The sequence below is a fragment of the Meles meles genome, chromosome X, assembly GCF_922984935.1.
Source record: "Meles meles chromosome X, mMelMel3.1 paternal haplotype, whole genome shotgun sequence".
NCBI lineage: Eukaryota > Metazoa > Chordata > Mammalia > Carnivora > Mustelidae > Meles > Meles meles.
Window position 1 is genome coordinate 32,229,739 of NC_060087.1, and position 18,945 is coordinate 32,248,683.

The following is an 18,945-nucleotide window of genomic DNA, read 5'->3' on the forward strand; positions in this document are numbered from 1 at the left end:
CTACTTTGCTAGTGTAGTGTATTTTTCCCCTCTGTCATAACCACTAATTGTAGTGAGATGGATGGCACTGTGCATGCTGGTTGTTTCTGTGGCTTCAATTCGGGCCCCCTCTTCCAAGTACATACATACCTCCTCTGTTCAGAAAGGGTTGTGTTTAATTTATTATATTTATTTTTTATACTGCACCCTCAGAGTTTAATCTAAACTTTAGAAATAAGAAGAAGATTTAAGAGTGTGATTTTAAAATGACACTATGAATTATGGTTGTTTTAACTTAAAGGCATTACTTCAACAAACATAGTGACCTCAAGATTGAAACAGTTATATTGATAGATTGGTATTTGGCAGCAGTAAGCATAGAATATTTTAGTACCTTCAATTGATGTGCTGATAATGTCAAAATAATTTGACTTGAATCTGCAATTGAATAAGATTCATATTTTATAAAACTGTATTTGGCCCTTTCAAAAATATTTTATTTATTTATTTATTTATTTATTTAAAAAGCAAACAAACAAAAACAAAAACAAGAATAAGAAAGTTATCTGTCCTGTGTTTGAAATTTCATAACATGTGGTGATTTGTCCAAAGAGTGGTGAATGTCAAAAAAAAACCAAAAACAAACATTTTCCATGTAATAAATGAACACCTGTTTCATGTAAGTAGGGGGCCTTTTTAGGGCTTGCTAGGAGGTACGATTGCCCTTTTACATTTACACTCTCGTTCCTGCTAGCTCTTCATATTGTGTGTGCTTAAGCCCTCTATCATTAATACAACAGTTAATGTTTTTCACTGATGAACCTTTTTTTATACCTTAGAGACAGCTGCTTCTTCAGTAGATCATGCCTATGATAAAGTATCTTCTCTGTTATTCTTTTGGACCCTTTTCTTCAATTGCTGCATTTGATTGCTAATGGAAATTTCTCATCCTATAATCACCTGGTGATTTTGAGAACAGCAACAGACCATTTTTGTAACATAAAGTTTAATTTCTGAGAGGAATAATACTTTCATTTGACTGCAGTTTTAACAAAATCCTGAAATTGGAGCATTTTGAACTGTCGGTTCAAAGGAGCTTTGCTCTACAAAATAATATCTATTATTTAACTGATACTTATTTCAACATTTTTTTTCATGAAGTAACAACTGTAACTCTTATGAATGGAAAATACTGTTTTTAGTCTATTTTTTTTTTTAGTGGAGTAGAGTAATAAATTATATTTGACAACATCTATTTTTTATGTACTGTCTAAAGGTGCGCCTGATTTGATTTATCATGGGATAGTTTGTTAAAGTAAACAACATTCAGTATACAATTGAGAAATTGTACTGACCTTTTAATTCTATTCTTAAAACTAATGTAGTGTTGAGGTCCTACATTTGTATGCATTGGTTGTTTCACATGTGTCTAATTTTCAACTTGATTAAGCCAGAAAATAGTCATTATTTACAAAAAACTCTATATTTTTTCCAGAAGTTCCAAATTATCCCTTTAATGTTTAGGATTAAATATTTATCAACAGGGCACCTGGTGGCTGCATTGGTTTAGTATCTGCCTTCGGCTCAGGTCAGGATCCCAGGGTCCTGGGATCCAGCCCCCCGTCCATGTTGCTACAAACATTGGGTATTCATCCTTTCTGATGGAGGCATAATACTCCATTGTGTATATGGACCACATCTTCCTTATCCATTCATCCGTTGAAGGGCATCTTGGTTCTTTCCACAGTTTGGCGACCGTAGCCATTGCTGCAATAAACATTGGGGTACAGATGGCCCTTCTTTTCACTACATCTGTATCTTTGGGGTAAATACCCAGTAGTGCAATTGCAGGGTCATAGGGAAGCTCTATTCTTAATTTCTTCAGGAATCTCCACACTGTTCTCCAAAGTGGCTGCACTAACTTGCATTCCCACCAACAGTGTAAGAGGGTTCCCCTTTCTCCACATCCTCTCCAACACACGTTGTTTCCTGTCTTGCTAATTTTGGCCATTCTAACTGGTGTCAGGTGGTATCTCAATGCGGTTTTAATTTGAATCTCCCTGATGGCTAGTGATGATGAACATTTTTTCATGTGTCTGATAGCCATTTGTATGTCTTCATTGGAGAAGTGTCTGTTCATATCTTCTGCCCATTTTTTAATATGATTATCTGTTTTGTGTGGCTCAACACTAAATTTGGAGAAATGCTAGGCAGTAGTAAAAATGTGAGGGGGGGGAGGAGTCAAGATGGCGGAGAAATAGCAGGCTGAGACTACAACACGTAGCAGGAGATCAGCTAGATAGCTTATCTAAACATTGCAAACACCTACAAATCCAACGGGAGATCGAAGAGAAGAAGAACAGCAATTCTAGAAACAGAAAATCAACCACTTTCTGAAAGGTAGGACTGGTGGAGAAATGAATCTAAAACGACGAGAAGACAAGTGGCAGAGCAACGGAGAACAAAATCAGGACTTTTAAAAGTTTGTTCCACTGAAGGACATTGCTCCAGAGGCTAAACCGGGGTGAAGCCCACGCGGGGTCAGCGTGGCCCCAGGTCCTGCAGGGTCACAGAAGGATCGGGGGTGTCGGAGTGTCCCAGAGCTCGCAGGTGTTAGAACGGAGAAGCCAGCTACAGAGACAGAGCCGAGGACTGAACTCTCAGCTCGGGGTTACCTTGAACTGGTCGCGGGCTGGGTGAGCTAGGAGCGCAGCTAGAGGCTGGGGATACGGGAGTGATTGGGTGCTGTCCTCCGGGGGTGCACTGTGGAGTGGGGCCCCGGGCTCTCGGCTCCTCCGGGCCAGAGACTGGGAGGCCGCCATTTTCATTCCTGTCCTCCAGAACTCTACGGAAAGCGTTCAGGGAACAGAAGCTCCCAAAAGCGAACCCGAGCGGATTACTTAGTCCGGCCCCCGATAAGGGCGGTGAAATTCCGCCTCGCCTTGGGCAAAGACACTTGAGAGTCACTACAACAGGCCCCTCCCCCAGAAGATCAACAAAGTATCCAGCCAGGACAAAGTTCATCTATCAAGGAAAGCAGGTTCAATACCTAAGACAGCAGCGGAATTCCAGAGGAGGAGAAAGCAAAGCACGGAACTCATGGCTTTCTCCACATGATTCTTTAGTCTTGCGGTTAATTCAATTTTTTATCCTTTCAAATTTTTTTTCTTTCTTTTTTTCTTCTTCTGCTAAATTTTTTAAAACATTTACCCTTTTCTTTTTAAACGTTTTTTGACTAGTTTATCTAAAATATATATTTTTTCTTTCTTTTTTATATTTTTTATTTGTTTTATTTTTTAAATTTTTTTCTTTTTTTTTCTGAACCTCTTTTTACCCCCTTTCTCCCCCCCACAATTTGGGGTCTCTTCTGATTTGGTTACAGCGCATTTTTCTGGGGTCTTTGCCACCCTTTTAGTATTTTATTTGATCCTTCATATCCTCTTATCTGAACAAAATGACAAGGCGGGAAAAATCACCACAAACAAAAGAACAAGAGGTAGTACCAAAGGCTAGGGACCTAATCAACACTGACATTGTTAATATGTCAGATCAAGAGTTCAGAATGACGATTCTGAATGTTCTAGCCGGACTCGAAAAAGGCATGGAAGATATTAGAGAAACAGTCTCTGGAGATATAAAAGCCCTTTCTGGAGAAATAAAAGAACTAAAATCTAACCAAGTAGAAATCAATAAAGCTATTAATGAGGTGCAATCAAAAATGGAAGCTCTCACTACTAGGATAAATGAGGCAGAAGAAAGAATTAGTGATATAGAAGACCAAATGACAGAGAATAAAGAAGCCGAGCAAAAGAGGGACAAACAGCTACTGGACCACCAGGGGAGAATTCGAGAGATAAGTGACAGCATAAGACGAAACAATGTTAGAATAATTGGGATTCCAGAAGAAGAAGAAAGAGAGGGGAGAAGGTCTATTGGAGAGTATTATTGGACAGAATTTTCCTAATATGGCAAAGGGAACAAGCATCAAAATCCAGATGGTGCAGAGAACCCCCCTCAAAGTCAACAAGAATAGGTCTACACCCCGTCACCTAATAGTAAAATTTACAAGTCGTAGTGCCAAAGAGAAAATCCTGAAAGCAGTCCGGGAAAAGAAGTCTGTAACATACAATGGTAAAAAAATTAGATTGGCAGCAGACGTATCCACAGAGACCTGGCAGGCCAGAAAGGGCTGGCATGATATATTCAGAGCACTAAACGAGAAAACGAGAAAAACATGCAGCCAAGAATACTCTATCCAGCTAGGCTATCATTGAAAATAGGAGAGATAAAAAGCTTCCAGGACAAACAAAAACTGAAAGAATTTGCAAACTCCAAACCAGCTCTACAGGAAATATTGAAAGGGGTCCTCTAAGCAAAAAGAGAGAGCCTAAAAGTAGTAGATCAGAAAGGTACAGAGACAATATACAGTAACAGTCACCTTATAGGCAATACAATGGCACTAAATTCATATCTCTCAGTAGTTACCCTGAATGTTAATGGGCTAAATGTCCCAATCAAAAGACACAGGGTATCAGAATGGATAAAAAAACAAAACCCATCAATATGTTGCCTACAAGAAACTCATTTTAGACCCGAAGACACCTCCAGATGTAAAGTGAGGGGTTGGAAAACAATTTACCATGCTAATGAGCATCAGAAGAAAGCTGGGGTGGCAATCCTTATATCAGATCAATTAGATTTTAAGCCAAAGACTATAATAAGAGATGAGGAAGGACACTATATCCCACTCAAAGGGTCTGTCCAACAAGAAGATCTAACAATTTTAAATATCTGTGCCCCTAACGTGGGAGCAGCCAACTATATCAACCAATTAATAACAAAATCAAAGAAACACATCAATAATAATACAATAATAGTAGGGGACTTGAATACTCCCCTCACTGAAATGGACAGATCATCCAAGCCAAAGATCAACAAGGAAATAAAGGCCTTAAATGACACACTGGACCAGATGGACATCACAGATATATTCAGAACATTTCATCCCAAAGCAACAGAATACACATTCTTCTCTAGTGCACATGGAACCTTCTCCAGAATAGATCACATCCTGGGTCACAAATCAGGTCTCAACCGGTATCAAAGATTGGGGGTCGTCTGGGTGGCTTAGTGGGTTAAGCCTCTGCCTTTAGACCAGGTCATGATCTCAGGGTCCTGGGATCGAGCCCCGCATCGGGCTCCCAGCTCAGCAGGGAGCCTGCTTCTCCCCTCTCTCTGCCTGCCTCTCTGCCTACTTGTGATCTCTCTCTCTATCAAATAAATGAATAAAATCTTTAAAAAAAAAAAAAGATTGGGATCGTTCCCTGCATATTTTCAGACCACAATGCTCTGAAGCTAGAACTCAATCACAAGAGGAAACTTGGAAAGAACCCAAATACATGGATACTAAACAGCATCCTTCTAAAGAATGAATGGGACAACCAGGAAATTAAAAAAGAATTGAAAAAATTCATGGAAACAAATGATAATGAAAACACAATGGTTCAAAATCTGTGGGAAACAGCAAAGGCAGTCCTGAGAGGAAAATATATAGCGGTACAAGGTTTTCTTAAGAAACAAGAAAGGTCTCAAGCACACAACCTAACCCTACACCTAAAGGAGCTGGAGAAAGAACAAGAACGAAACCCTAAACCCAGCAGGAGAAGAAAAATCATAAAGATCCGAGCAGAAATCAATGAAATAGAAACCAAAAAAAAAAAAACAATAGAAAAAATCAATGAAACTAGGAGCTGGTTCGTTGAAAGAATCAATTAGATTGATAAACCCCCTGGCCAGACTTATCAAAAAGAAAAGAGAAAGGACCCAAATTAATAAAATCATGAATGAAAGAGGAGAGATCACAACTAACACCAAAGAAATACAGACAATTATAAGAACATACTATGAGCAAATCTACGCCAACAAATTTGACAATCTGGAAGAAACGGATGCATTCCTAAAGACATATAAACTACGACAACTGAACCAGGAAGAAATAGAAAACCTGAACAGGCCCATAACCAGTAAGGAGTTTGAAACAGTCATCAAAAATCTCCAAACAAACAAAAGCCCAGGGCCAGACAACTTCCCAGGGGAATTCTACCAAACATTTAAAGAAGAAGTAATTCCTATTCTCCTGAAACTTTTCCAAAAAATAGAAATGGAAGGAAAACTTCCAAACTCATTTTATGAGGCCAGCATCACCTTGATCCCCAAACCAGACAAGGATCCCATCAAAAAGAGAACTACCGACCAATATCCTTGATGAACACAGGTGCAAAAATTCTCACCAAAATACTAGCCAATAGGATTCAACAGTACATTAAAAGGATTATTCACCCCGACCAAGTGGGCCTTATTCCAGAGCTGCAGGGTTTGTTCAATATCCGCAAAAAAATCAATGTGATAGAACACATTAATAAAAGAACAAGAACCATATGATACTCTCCATAGAGATGCTGAATGTCAAATGCTGAAAAAGCATTGGATAAAGTACAGCATCCCCTCCTGATCAAAACTCTTCAAAGTGTAGGGATAGAGGGCACATACCTCAATATTATCAAAGCCATCTATGAAAAACCCACCACATATATCATTCTCAATGGAGAAAAACTGAAAGCTTTTCCGTTAAGGTCAGGAACACGGCAGGGATGTCCATTATCACCACTGCTATTCAACATAGTACTAGAAGTCCTAGCCTCAGCAATCAGACAGCAAAAAGAAATGAAAGGCATCCAAATCGGCAAAGAAGAAGTCAAACTATCACTCTTTGCACATGATATGATAGTATATGTGGAAAACCCAAAAGACTCCACTCCAAAACTGCTAGAACTTGTCCAGGAATTCAGTCAAGTGTCAGGATATAAAATCAATGCACAGAAATCAGTTGCATTTCGGTACACCAACAACAAGACAGAAGAAATTAAGGAGTCAATCCCATTTACAATTGCACCCAAGACTATAAGATACCTAGGAATAAATCTAACCAAAGAGGCTAAGAATCTATATACAGAAAACTATAAAGTACTCATGAAAGAAATTGAGGAAGACACAAAGAATTCGGAAAATGTTCCGTGCTCCTGGATTGGAAGAATAAATATTGTGAAAATGCCTCTGCTACCTAAAGCAATCTACACATTTAATGCAATCCCTATCAAAATACCATGCATTTTTTTCAAAGAAAAGGAACAAATAATCCTCAAATTTATATGGAACCAGGAAAGACCTCGAATAGCCAAAGGAATATTGAAAAAGAAAGTCAAAGTTGGTGGCATCACAATTCCGGACTTCAAGCTCTATTACAAAGCTGTCATCATCAAGACAGCATGGTACTGGCACAAAAACAGACACATAGATCAACGGAACAGAATAGAGAGCCCAGAAATAGACCCTCAACACTATGGTCAATTAATCTTCGACAAAGCAGGAAAGAATGTCCAATGGAAAAAAGACAGCCTCTTCAATAAATGGTGCTAGGAAAATTGGACAGCCACATGCAGAAAAATGAAATTGGACCACTTCCTTACACCACACACAAAAACAGACTCAAAATGGATGAAGGACCTCAATGTGAGAAAGAATCCATCAAAATTCTTGAGGAGAACACAGGCAGCAATCTCTTCGACCTCAGCTGCAGCAGCATCTTCCTAGGAACATCGGCAACGGCAAGGGAAGTGAGGGCAAAAATGAACTATTGGGATTTCATCAAGATCAAAAGCTTTTGCACAACAAAGGAAACAGTTAACAAAACCAAAAGACAACTGACAGAATGGGAGAAGATATTTGCAAACGACATATCAGATAAAGTGCTAGTGTCCAAAATCTATAAGGAACTTAGCAAACTCAACATCCAAAGAAAAAACAGTCCAATCAAGAAATGGGCAGAGGACATGAACAGACATTTCTGCAAAGAAGACATCCAGATGGCCAACAGACACATGAGAAAGTGCTCCACATCACTCGGCATCAGGGAAATACAAATCAAAACCACAATGAGATATCACCTCACACCAGTCAGAATGGCTAAAATTAGCAAGTCAGGAAATGAGAGATGCTGGTGAGGATGCGGAGAAAGGGGAACCCTCCTCCACTGTTGGTGGGAATGCAAGCTGGTGCAACCACTCTGGAAAACAGCATGGAGGTTCCTCAAAATGTTGAAAATAGAACTACCCTATGATCCAGCAATTGCACTCCTGGGTATTTACCCTAAGGATAGAAATGTAGTGATCCGAAGTGGCACGTGGACCCATATGTTTATAGCAGCAATGTCTACAATAGCCAAACTATGGAAAGAACCTAGATGTCCATCAACAGATGAATGGATAAAGAAGAAGTGGTATATATACACAATGGAATACTATGCAGCCATCAAAAGAAATGAAATCTTGCCATTTGCGACAACGTGGATGGAACTAGAGGGTATCATGCTTAGTGAAATAAGTCAATCAGAGAAAGACAACTATCATATGATCTCCCTGATATGAGGACGTGGAGATGCAACATGGGGGGTTAGGGGGATAGGAGAAGAATAAATGAAACAAGATGGGATTGGGAGGGAGACAAACCATAAGTGACTCTTAATTTCACAAAACAAACTGAGGGTTGCTGGTGGTAGGGGGGTTGGTAGAGGGGGAGTGGGCTTATGGACATTGGGGAGGGTATGTGGTATGGTGAGAGCTGTGAAGTGTGTAAACCTGGCGATTCACAGACCTGTACCCCTGGGAATAAAAATACATTGTATGTTTATAAAAAAATAAAAAATTAATTTTAAAAATGTGAGAACCGAAAATTAAACCATTTTTAATGGATTAGCATTGCAGTTCAATTATTTAAGGCAAACCAATTCAATAGCCACATGTCCTGCAAAATGGAGGTTGTAAAAATTCACCCACAATCAATTGACCACATTCTTTCTTTCTCATATTCATACCTACTCAGTGTCAGTGCGTTCTAGCCACTGATCACTAGGAACATATCTATAGTTGAACAGATTCTTTTCAACGGGCATTGCAGTGGTGGAGACCACACATTATGGAGACACATGGAGTGTCTCACAGTAAAGGATATTATGGAAAATATTATGGGATTTGTGCATTGCCTCAGTTAATTGGGGACAGGTTCAAAGAAACAGGGATTCACCCTGACTGTATGCTATCAGGGGCCATGGTAATTCTATGAGTAACTTCATAAATCTTATGTAGAGGGAAGACAACTATAATTGAGGCCAATTCTTTAATTAGTAAAGAAGCAGTGATCACTTACTCTAGCCAGGAGAGAGGGATGTTTGGTGTTATCAACCATAAAAATAAAAGTTATTTGGTAGGGAAATGAGTTTATTTGGGAATAGCAGAGGAATTGCAATTCTGGATTAGCAAACTATGGCAAGCCATAAGGAAGTATGAAGACACAAGGGGAAGTTCCACTTTCAATAGGTTTAGGTCCAAACTGTGGAGGGTTTTTTGAACAGAAGCTCATAGGAGAGGCACAAGAGTTTGAGGATGTGATGTTTTCTCATTGGATACAGGTACATTATTAATAGTTTGGGCAGAGATGGGTCTTTCTTCTTTTTTCTTAAGAACAAGAAATAAAATGCTTCCTATTTCCTGCTAGTTATGCCAGCTGCAGTGAATGGTAACATACATCAATTCCCCCTTCAGGGCTCAACTCAATGTTAAGTGAGGTTTCCTCTATTCATTTTCACATTATTTTCTAGTATGCCAATTAAAGGACTAAGAGTTTTACATATAATGGTTTATTTAATCCTCAAAACATGAACATGATGGTAACTGTTATGAGTGTTAACAAGAAAACTAAAATAGAGACGTTAATTTATTTGCCTAGGAAAATATGTGGCTGGGTTTTGAATCTAAGCAGTTTGACCTCCAAAGCTCATGTTAAGTATCATTGTGTGATACTGCTCTTTCAAAATGTTAAATTCTTCTTTAGCTTAGATCAGTGCAATTATTGCAGATTCTTTCCTAATGTCCAGAGAGATGTGTCATTTCCTTTTTCATCCACAAGAGTGGGTTTTCAAATCTGGATGCCCTTTTGTAATCACTTGGGAAATTAAAAAAATAAAAACTGATGCCCCACCCCAAGCCAACTGAAATAGAATCTGTGGGGGTATTGCCTGTATGTGGGCAGCTTTTAAAAGCTTTCTAGGTGGCTCTGATGCACAGTGATAGTTGAAAACTCTAATATGTGCAAATTTAAGAATAAGGAATAAAGATTAAGTGGTATAAACGTACCTTATAACATAAATATTTGTTTGCTCATAACTTCTCCCCTATAAGTGCCTTGCTTTGTTTGGCTCTAAAGTTTTTTATATTCACAAAATGGGTACTTATACAAAAGGATGAAAACTGTTCAAAACATTTCTTTTATAAATTTGGCATGGGAGGTATTTTTTGTATTCCTTTTGCAGTCAAAGATACTGGTTGAAACGGAGTCCTGAAGAGGCTCTTTCTTTTTTTTTTTCTGTCTTTCTTTCTTAGAAAATTGTGCAATTAAATCTTACAAGACACTACAAGGTATGAGTTTTTTTTGTTTTGTTATGTTTTGTTCTGTTTTTAAAGAAAAGGGTGAAAAAATAAAGAAAAGAACGGGATGAAGAGATTTCATCTAATCTTTTATTTACATGGATGATCTTGTATTATACCTGAGTGTTTTCATACTTAAGCAGAATACAGTCAACATTTTGTCATTAAGTATAATATTTCCTATATGATTACTTTGTAGACTGTATTCTGGAATTTATACCCTTTCAACTTTCGAGGAAGTTTTATAATAAATACTGTTTAATAATATATATATATATATATATGATATACAGTTGACCCTTGAACAACATGGTTTTGAACTGTGAAGGTGCACTTATGTGTGGATTTTTTTTTAATAGTACAGTGCTGTAACTGTATTTTCTCTTCCTTGTGATTTTCTTAACATTTTCTTTTTTCTGGCTTACATTATTGTAAGAATACCATATATAATACATATAACGTACAAAATATGTTTTAATTGACTGGCTATGTTTTCAGTAAGGCTTCTAGTCAATAGGAGGCTATTAGTAGTTAAGTTTTGGAGGAGTCAAAAGTTCTACACAAGTTTTTCAGTGTGCAGGAGTTGGTGCCCCAAACCCCACATTGTTTAAGGGTCAAGTATATATATCTGTATCTCTCTTCCTATTTATCTCTCTCTTTCCCTATCTTACTATAGCATATTAAATTGATTTTTAAGTGTAAACTAACCTTGCATTCCTGGCACAAATTTAATTTTGTCATGGTAGCTAATCTTTTTTTAATATTGTGCTTGATTAGCTTACTGATATTTTGATTTTTTGCTTTAGTTTACATGAGTGATGACTTGTAATTATTCTTTGTACTTTTTAGGGTTTTTTTTTTTTTTCTTGTTCTTGTTTATGCCACCCTCAACAATTACTTGTAGGCGATTTCTTCATTGTAGGCTTTGAACGACTTTCTAGAAAAGTGAAATTGCTTGTTTCTTAAATTTTGTAGAATTTACTAGTAAGATTATCTGGATCTCTTATTTCTTTAGTGGGATAATTTTTAATAATCTAATTAATTTTTAAATGTCATATGATAATTCTTATTTTCTTTCTTCCCTCCCCCTCCCCATTCTTGTTTTCTATTTCCCATTGAGTGAGATTTTGTAACACATGACAGTAATGAATTTCATCTAAATTCTGAAAATATTAGCATAATATTTTTCATTAGTTTATTGTATCTGTTCTGCCATATGTAACTACTGTGATTATTTTCTTTTGATTTCTTATACTTTATTTATTTAGTAAAAATTTTATTTATTTATTTGATAGAGAGAGAGAGAACATAAGCACAGGGAGTGGGAGACGGAGAAGCAGGCTTTCCACAGAGCAGGGAGCCAGGTGTGGGGCTGGATCCCAGAACCTTGTGATCATGACCTGAGTGGAAGGCAGACGCTTAACAACTAAGCCACCCAGGCACTCCTACTTCTTGTTTTTTAAATAAGTCTTAATCTGTAATGATTAATCACTTAGTACACAAGATTCTTTATTTTCTTTCTAGTTTAATGAGGCACTTATATGGAAATTCTACCAAATATTATATACATTACCTCAGTCTCATGTGGTTGATCTTCTAATTGTCATTTTTGGTTGATCTTATAATTATTTAGAGTTCAAATATTTTCATAATTTAACTACCTTTAGAAACATGATTTTTGCATTAGAGTATGTATTACTTTGCATTTCCAAAGCACTTTAAAATAATTAAAAATGTACTATCTTATCTGTTCTGAATGTGGGCACAAAAATCCTAAAAATTCTAGCAAACAGAATCATGCAGCATTTTACGAGGATTAAAAAATTTCTAGGTGATATTCATCCCAGGAGTGTAATACTGATTTAACATAGGAATTCTGGGGTGCCTTGGTGGCTCAGTTGGTTAAGCCTCCAACTCTTGGCTTTGGCTCTGGTTGTGATTGCAGGGTCCTGAGATCAAACCCTGCACTGGGCTTAATGCTCATCAGGGAGTCTGCTGGAGATTCTTTCCCTCTCCCTCTGCCCCTTACCCTGCTCTCTCTCTCTATCTCAGATAAATAAATAAATCACTGAGAAATAGTAGGAATTCCAATCAATGCAATACTCCATATTAATAGGATAAAAAGGGAAATAAAAGAGACCATTTCAAAGGACACAGCAACAATGAAAATTTATATCTAGCCAGAGACTTATGCCAAGAATATATAAAAACAAAACTCAAAAATAAAGCAACAGGGGCGTCTGGGTGGCTCAGTGGGTTAAAGCCTCTGCCTTCGTTTCAGGTCATGATTCCAGGGTCCTGGGATCGAGCCCCGTGTCAGGCTCCCTGCTCATCGGGAGCCTGCTTCCTCCTCTCTCTCTCTGCCTGCGTCTCTGCCTATAGTGATCTCTATCTGTCAAATAAATAAATAAAATCTTTAAAAAAAAATAAAGCAACAATTAATGGAAGTAAAAAGAAAAAAAAGGAGATAAATTATCAATGATCACATGAAGAGACAATATAATATTCATTAGGTCAATGCAATAGAAAAACACAGTGAACTAGCACTTGATACCAACTTGGATAACTAAATTTTTTTTAAAAAAGGAAAGAATTATTACAATTATTGGGAAAGATTTATAGAAACTAGAACCTTCTTCATTGCTAGAGAGAAGCAATGGTAAATGGTACACCCACGTTGGAAAATAGTTCAATGTTAAACAGTTTTACACTTCTCAAAATGTTAAAAAAATAGATTAATGACATGATTCAGCAATTCCACTCATTGGTTTATACTCAAAATATTTGAAAATACATATATTTTCACAAAAATTCTTAAATAAATGTCAATAGCAACATTATTCATTATAGTCAAAACATGAAGAAATCCAAATGCCAGTAAACTGATAAATAGATAAATGAAATGTGGTTTATAATATCCCAAAATGGAATGTTACTCAGCTATAAAAGGAAGCGAAGCCCTGATACATGCTGTGGCATTGATGAAACTTGAAAACATTATGCTCAATAAACGAAGCCATAACACAAAAAGGCACATATTTTGATTCCATGTCTGTAACATGTTTAGAATAGGCAAGTCCATAGTGACCTAAAGTAGATTATTTTCCAGGGGATGAGAGAAGAGGGAAATGGGAATGACAGCTATTGGGTATGGGGTTTCTTTATGTGTTGGTAAAAAGTTTTCTAAAATTAAGTAGTGGAGATGGTCACACAATTCTGTAAATATATTAAATAATAATGAATTATACAGTTGAATTGGATAAAATGTATATGAGTTATATATCAACAAAGCTGTTATAAAATGTACTGTTTTAATCATCTAAAATAATTTAGGTAATTATGATATTCATAAAAATAATATGTGCACTTATTCCTTTAATGCATAAAATGATTCAGTTTTATGTTTAGCAGTCATATCTTAATTCATAATACTATTTAAGACTATTTTAATATTTCTGAATATTTGCAGCAGTATATAAATAGGTAAGAATATAACTTATAAATCAAAATTTAAAAATATTTTAGAACATCCCTGCATTTTCTGTTTCCTGACAAATGAGGACTAGATTAGTTTACTCTTTCTCTCTCTAAAACAACCCTAGACCAACACTTCTCAGAATGTAACATGAATATAAATCTCCTGGAGATTTTGCTAAACTTTTTCTGTTTCAGTAGGTTTTAAGTAGGGCCTGAAATTCTGTGTTCTTAACAAGCTTCCAGTCGATAAGGGTGCCGCTGATTCTCATAGCATACTTTGGGTAGCAAAATCTTGGCGTATAGAAGAAAGTAGCCTAGATCAAAGCAATTAACAAAAGCAAAGAAAATCCTTGATATACCTAAGGCTGTGGTGAACTGGTGGGGGCTTGGCAGCAGCCTTCTTTCTGTATGAATGACAGGCTATAGGCACGGAATCAGATCAGAGAAGCAAGGTTTTTATGTCTCAACAGTATTCTGGAGGATTATTGCCATCCTCCTCTCTCAGAGATCCACGTTTGAACAGCAACAATTCATGCCAACTGCTGTTGAAGAAATAATAACAAAACAGTTCCAAAGTTGTGATGGGTTAAACAGAAATAGGTCACTCTGGTTTTCCACTCAGGGAGGTAGAGGACTGGAAAGACCTTTCGTTCCCACCCTTAAAATTATAGCAAAAGCATAAACAAAACAATAGCAAAAACCATATAAATAACAAATTTCCCAAATGTGTTAAGTTCCCCTAGGAAGATAAGGCTATAGGGCAACGAAGTATCCTGAAGTACAAGGAGAACAAGACGCTATCAGGAAGAAATGGGATAATAGCAATTGTCTGCTTGTGGTAGAGACAGGTGGACACTGATCGTGGTGAGTCAGGCTTGTGGTGAATTGGTAGAAACCAAGTATACATTAGTGAGAGAGCGTGAGATCCCTAGGGGCTACAGCTATAAGGAACCTCTGCATCCTTTTACAGGTTTTTACTCCACAGACTTCTCGGGTTGCTCACAGAAATGACTGGAGAGTAAGTCTGTAAGAGAATGTACCCTTCATAGTGTAGATCTGGGGGAGGGGCAAACAATTTGCTTTCTCTATTACCTATAGAACAATAAAGTTAATATGTGGGGAGAAGGACCGCACACAGTCATCTTTAGGGCTCTGATGAAAACTCATTGCAGCTTAGAAAAGAAACTAAAAAATAATAATAAAAACAACAACAACACAAACCACCTCTATCCCTGAGAAATGGGCTGGAATAATATATGACAGTCAAGTAGGAAATTCTTAAGCAACCATGAAAAATCTCCTACAATTAGCATAGAGTTTGTCCTGGTTGTAGAATGGATACAAAATCAGTATTTAAAAGGGGTGCCTGGGTGGCTCAGTGGGTTAAGCCTCTGCCTTCGGCTCAGGTCATGGTCCCAGGGTCCTGGGATTGAGCCCCTCATTGGGCTTTCTGCTCAGCAGGGAGCCTGCTTCTCTCTCTCTCTTTGCCTGCCTCTCTGCCTACTTGTAATCTCTGTGTGTGTGTCAAATAATTAAGTAAAATCTTAAAAAAATCAGTATTTAAAAAATAAATTGTTTTATAATGGCAGTGAACAATTGGAATTTGCAATTAAAATATATAATTTATCATAGCAACTTAGAATAAAATGCTTAAGTATGAACTCAACAAAATATGTGCAGGATATACATACTGAACATTATGAAACACTGAGGAAAGAAATCAAAGAGAACCAAGTAAATAGAAAAATATACCATGCACATGGAAGTGGAAGATGTAAGAGTAAAATATTTTGTCAGTATTGCCAAATTGATCTATAGATTTAATATAACCCTAGTGAAAAATGCTACTTTGGTTTTGTTTTGATTTTTTTTTTTGTTTTGTTTTGTTTTTTTTGGTAGGTGTCTATAAGTTGACTCTACAGTACAAATGGGAATTTGGGGGGTGATGAAACTTCTCTGGAAGGAAGTGTGATAAATAGATGAAAATGTACCTCTCAAAGTCCTGGAAGCATACAACACAGAATGAATATTAGTGCATGCATTTTTTTTAATCAGCTAAGACACGGAAGTAATTCAGGATGGAATGCGGGCTGTGACAAATGAATCTAACTGCATTGCCAATGTTTGACAACCTCACTGAATATAGTGGACAGGAAGGGTGCTACCTAAATTATCTTGTAAAAACAATCATGACTGTGTACTGTACACCTAAAGACAAAAGGATTGGTGCATGCACATGTTACTCTAGTTTCTTGCCTGGGTATGGGTTTGCAATTCTGAAATTGCTTTAAATGTATACTAAGGTTGAACAAATAAGTAACTATGTTGTAGGTAATGAGAATCGTTTTTTTCTGTACCGAAGAGCTAAGTTAGAAATAAGGAAAGTGGGTAGGTCATAATGTATCCTGTGGTGCTGGATTGCAGTTGGTGGAGTTAGAAGTAAAAGCATAAGACTCATTGTTATATTGTAATCTATCTATCAGCTTCTAGTTAGGAGGTTTTTCATTAGTTGTTTTCCTGTTGTGGGTGTGATCCTCAACAAGATGATAAACACATTTAGGGGAATTTCTGTCTGTTTAATGATATAAGATTACATTGGGATGTTTAGAGATCATAGTCTATGACAAATACTGTCTGATTCACTATCAATATGAAAGCCTAGTAAATTGCCTTTTTTAGATTAGAGTTAGAATTGCTTACAGTTCTTATTGGCTACAAAACTGAGACCCTTTGCTTTTATTAAAAGCCAGAAGTGGCACATATGCATTAAGAGAAGCACGTTTAGCTTATAAACATCCAGCCCACCAGAAATGTGCATTTTGAACTCATTACTTTGATCGTATCACATCATATATCAGATATAGTTATTTACAGGTTTTTACCAGCAAAAAGTACTTTGAAATATACAGTCCAAAGTGTTGTTTGCTATGTATTAGTTGAAAATTTCTAGGGATCTTTGTTTGCTAGGCTGATTTTGCAATATTAGGCTGTAGAGATTCTATAGAATTTTCAATGTTGTAGCATCTCAGATGAATAAATACCAGGTACTGTTTTTGTGAAGTATCTAGGATGTCTGTGGTTCCAGAGAAATTAGTCCTCCAGTACTAGATGTAAAGCAGTCTTTTTTATTTTTTATTTTTAGAAAGAGCACACAGGAGAGAGTGTGCTCATGAGCACATGTTAGCAGGGGGTGGAGGGTAGGAATAGGGGCAGAGGTAGAGAGAGAGAGAATGAATGGGGGAGGGGCAGAGCTAGAGAGAGAGAAAATCTCTCAGGCAGGCTCCACACCCAGCATGGAGCCCAACATGGGGCTGAATCTCACAGCCCTGAGATCATGATCTGAGGCAAAATCAAGAGTTGCATGCTTAACTGACTGAGCCACCCAGGTGCCCTAGATGTAAAGCAATCTTGATTTGTGAAGTTAATATACATATCATGAACATATCCTGTCATAGTTTCTTGTTTACAGAAAATGAGAGTCATTTGAGGGGATTTATGAAGATCACCAGTTTTACCCTTGTTTTCAGATAAGACATCATCTCAGACCTTTAAGAATTTAGGCTCTTTTGGAAAGTTTTGTTGTTTTTTCTTTCTGGTTTTGATTTCTTTTTAAGTTTTTATTTTAATTCCAGTTAACATACAGTGTTATAGTTTCAGGTGTACAGCATAGCAATTCAGCACTTCCATACATTACCAAGTGTGCATCACAAGTGCTCTCCTTAATCCCCATCATCTATTTACCTTAACCCCTGCCCCCCACCACCCTCCGGCCAACAACCACCAGTTTGTTCTCTGTGATCAAGAATCTGCCTTTTGGTTTGTCTCTCTCTCATTTTTCCCCCTTTGCATATTTGTTTCCCAAATTCCATGTATTAGTGAAATTACAAGTACCCATCCCTCTCTGACTGACCTATTTTGTTCAGCCTCATACTCTGCATCTCCATCCACACTGTTGCAAATGACAAAATTTCATTATTTCATGGCTGAATAAAGTTCCATTGTGTATATATACCACATCTCCTTTATCCATTCATCAATGGATGGACACTTGGGCTGCTTCCATATTTTGCATAGTGCATGTATTGCTGCTATAAATGTGGGGGTACACGTGTCCCTTTGGATTAGTGCTTTTGTATTCTTCGGGTAAACACCCAGTAATGCAAATTCTGGATCTTAGGGTAGTTCTATTTTTAACTTTTTGAGGAAACTCTACTGTTTTCCACAGTGGTTGCACCAGTTTGCATTCCTAGCATCAGTGCAAGAGTATTCCTTTTTTTCCACATCATTGGCCAAAACTGTTTCTTGTGTTAGTGATTTTAGCCATTCTGACAGGTGTGAGGTGATAGCTCATTGTAGTTTTGATTTGCATTTCGCTGATGGGGAGCGATGATGAACATCTTTTAAATGTGTCTGTTGGTCATCCATATGTCTTCTTTGTAGAAATAATCTATGCATGCCTTCTGCCCATTTTTCAATTGGATTATTTGCCTTTTGGGTGTTGAGTTTTATAAGTTCTTTGTATATTTTGGATACTAACCTTTTATCAGATATGTCATTTGAAAATAGCTTCTTCCGTGAAGTAGGTTGCTTTTGGTTTTGTTGATAGTTTCCTTTGCTGTTTAGAAGCTTTTTATTTTGATGTGGTCCCAGTAGTTTATTTTGGCTTTTGTTTCCTTTGCCTCAGGAGACATATCTAGAAAGAAATTGCTATGGTCAGTGTCAAAGAGGTTATTGCCTGTGTTCTCTTCTAGGATTTTTGTGGCTTCAGGTCTCACATGTAGGTCTTCAATCCATTTTGAATTTGTTTATATGTATGGAGTAAGAAAGTCATCCAGTTTCTTTCTTTTGCATGTTGCTAACCAGTTTTCCAATACCATAATTGGATGTTATTTACTTCTTTGTCCAAGATTAACTGACCAAGTAGTTGTGGGTTTATTTCTGGGTTTTCTGT

The 18,945-nt window shown here is 37.1% G+C and overlaps 1 protein-coding gene across 1 annotated transcript in view; it reads left to right on the forward strand.

The window, feature by feature from the left end:
* Window positions 1–18,945, forward strand: part of CFAP47 (cilia and flagella associated protein 47) — a 545,441-nt gene that overhangs the window by 215,328 nt on the left and 311,168 nt on the right. The window lies entirely within an intron of this gene.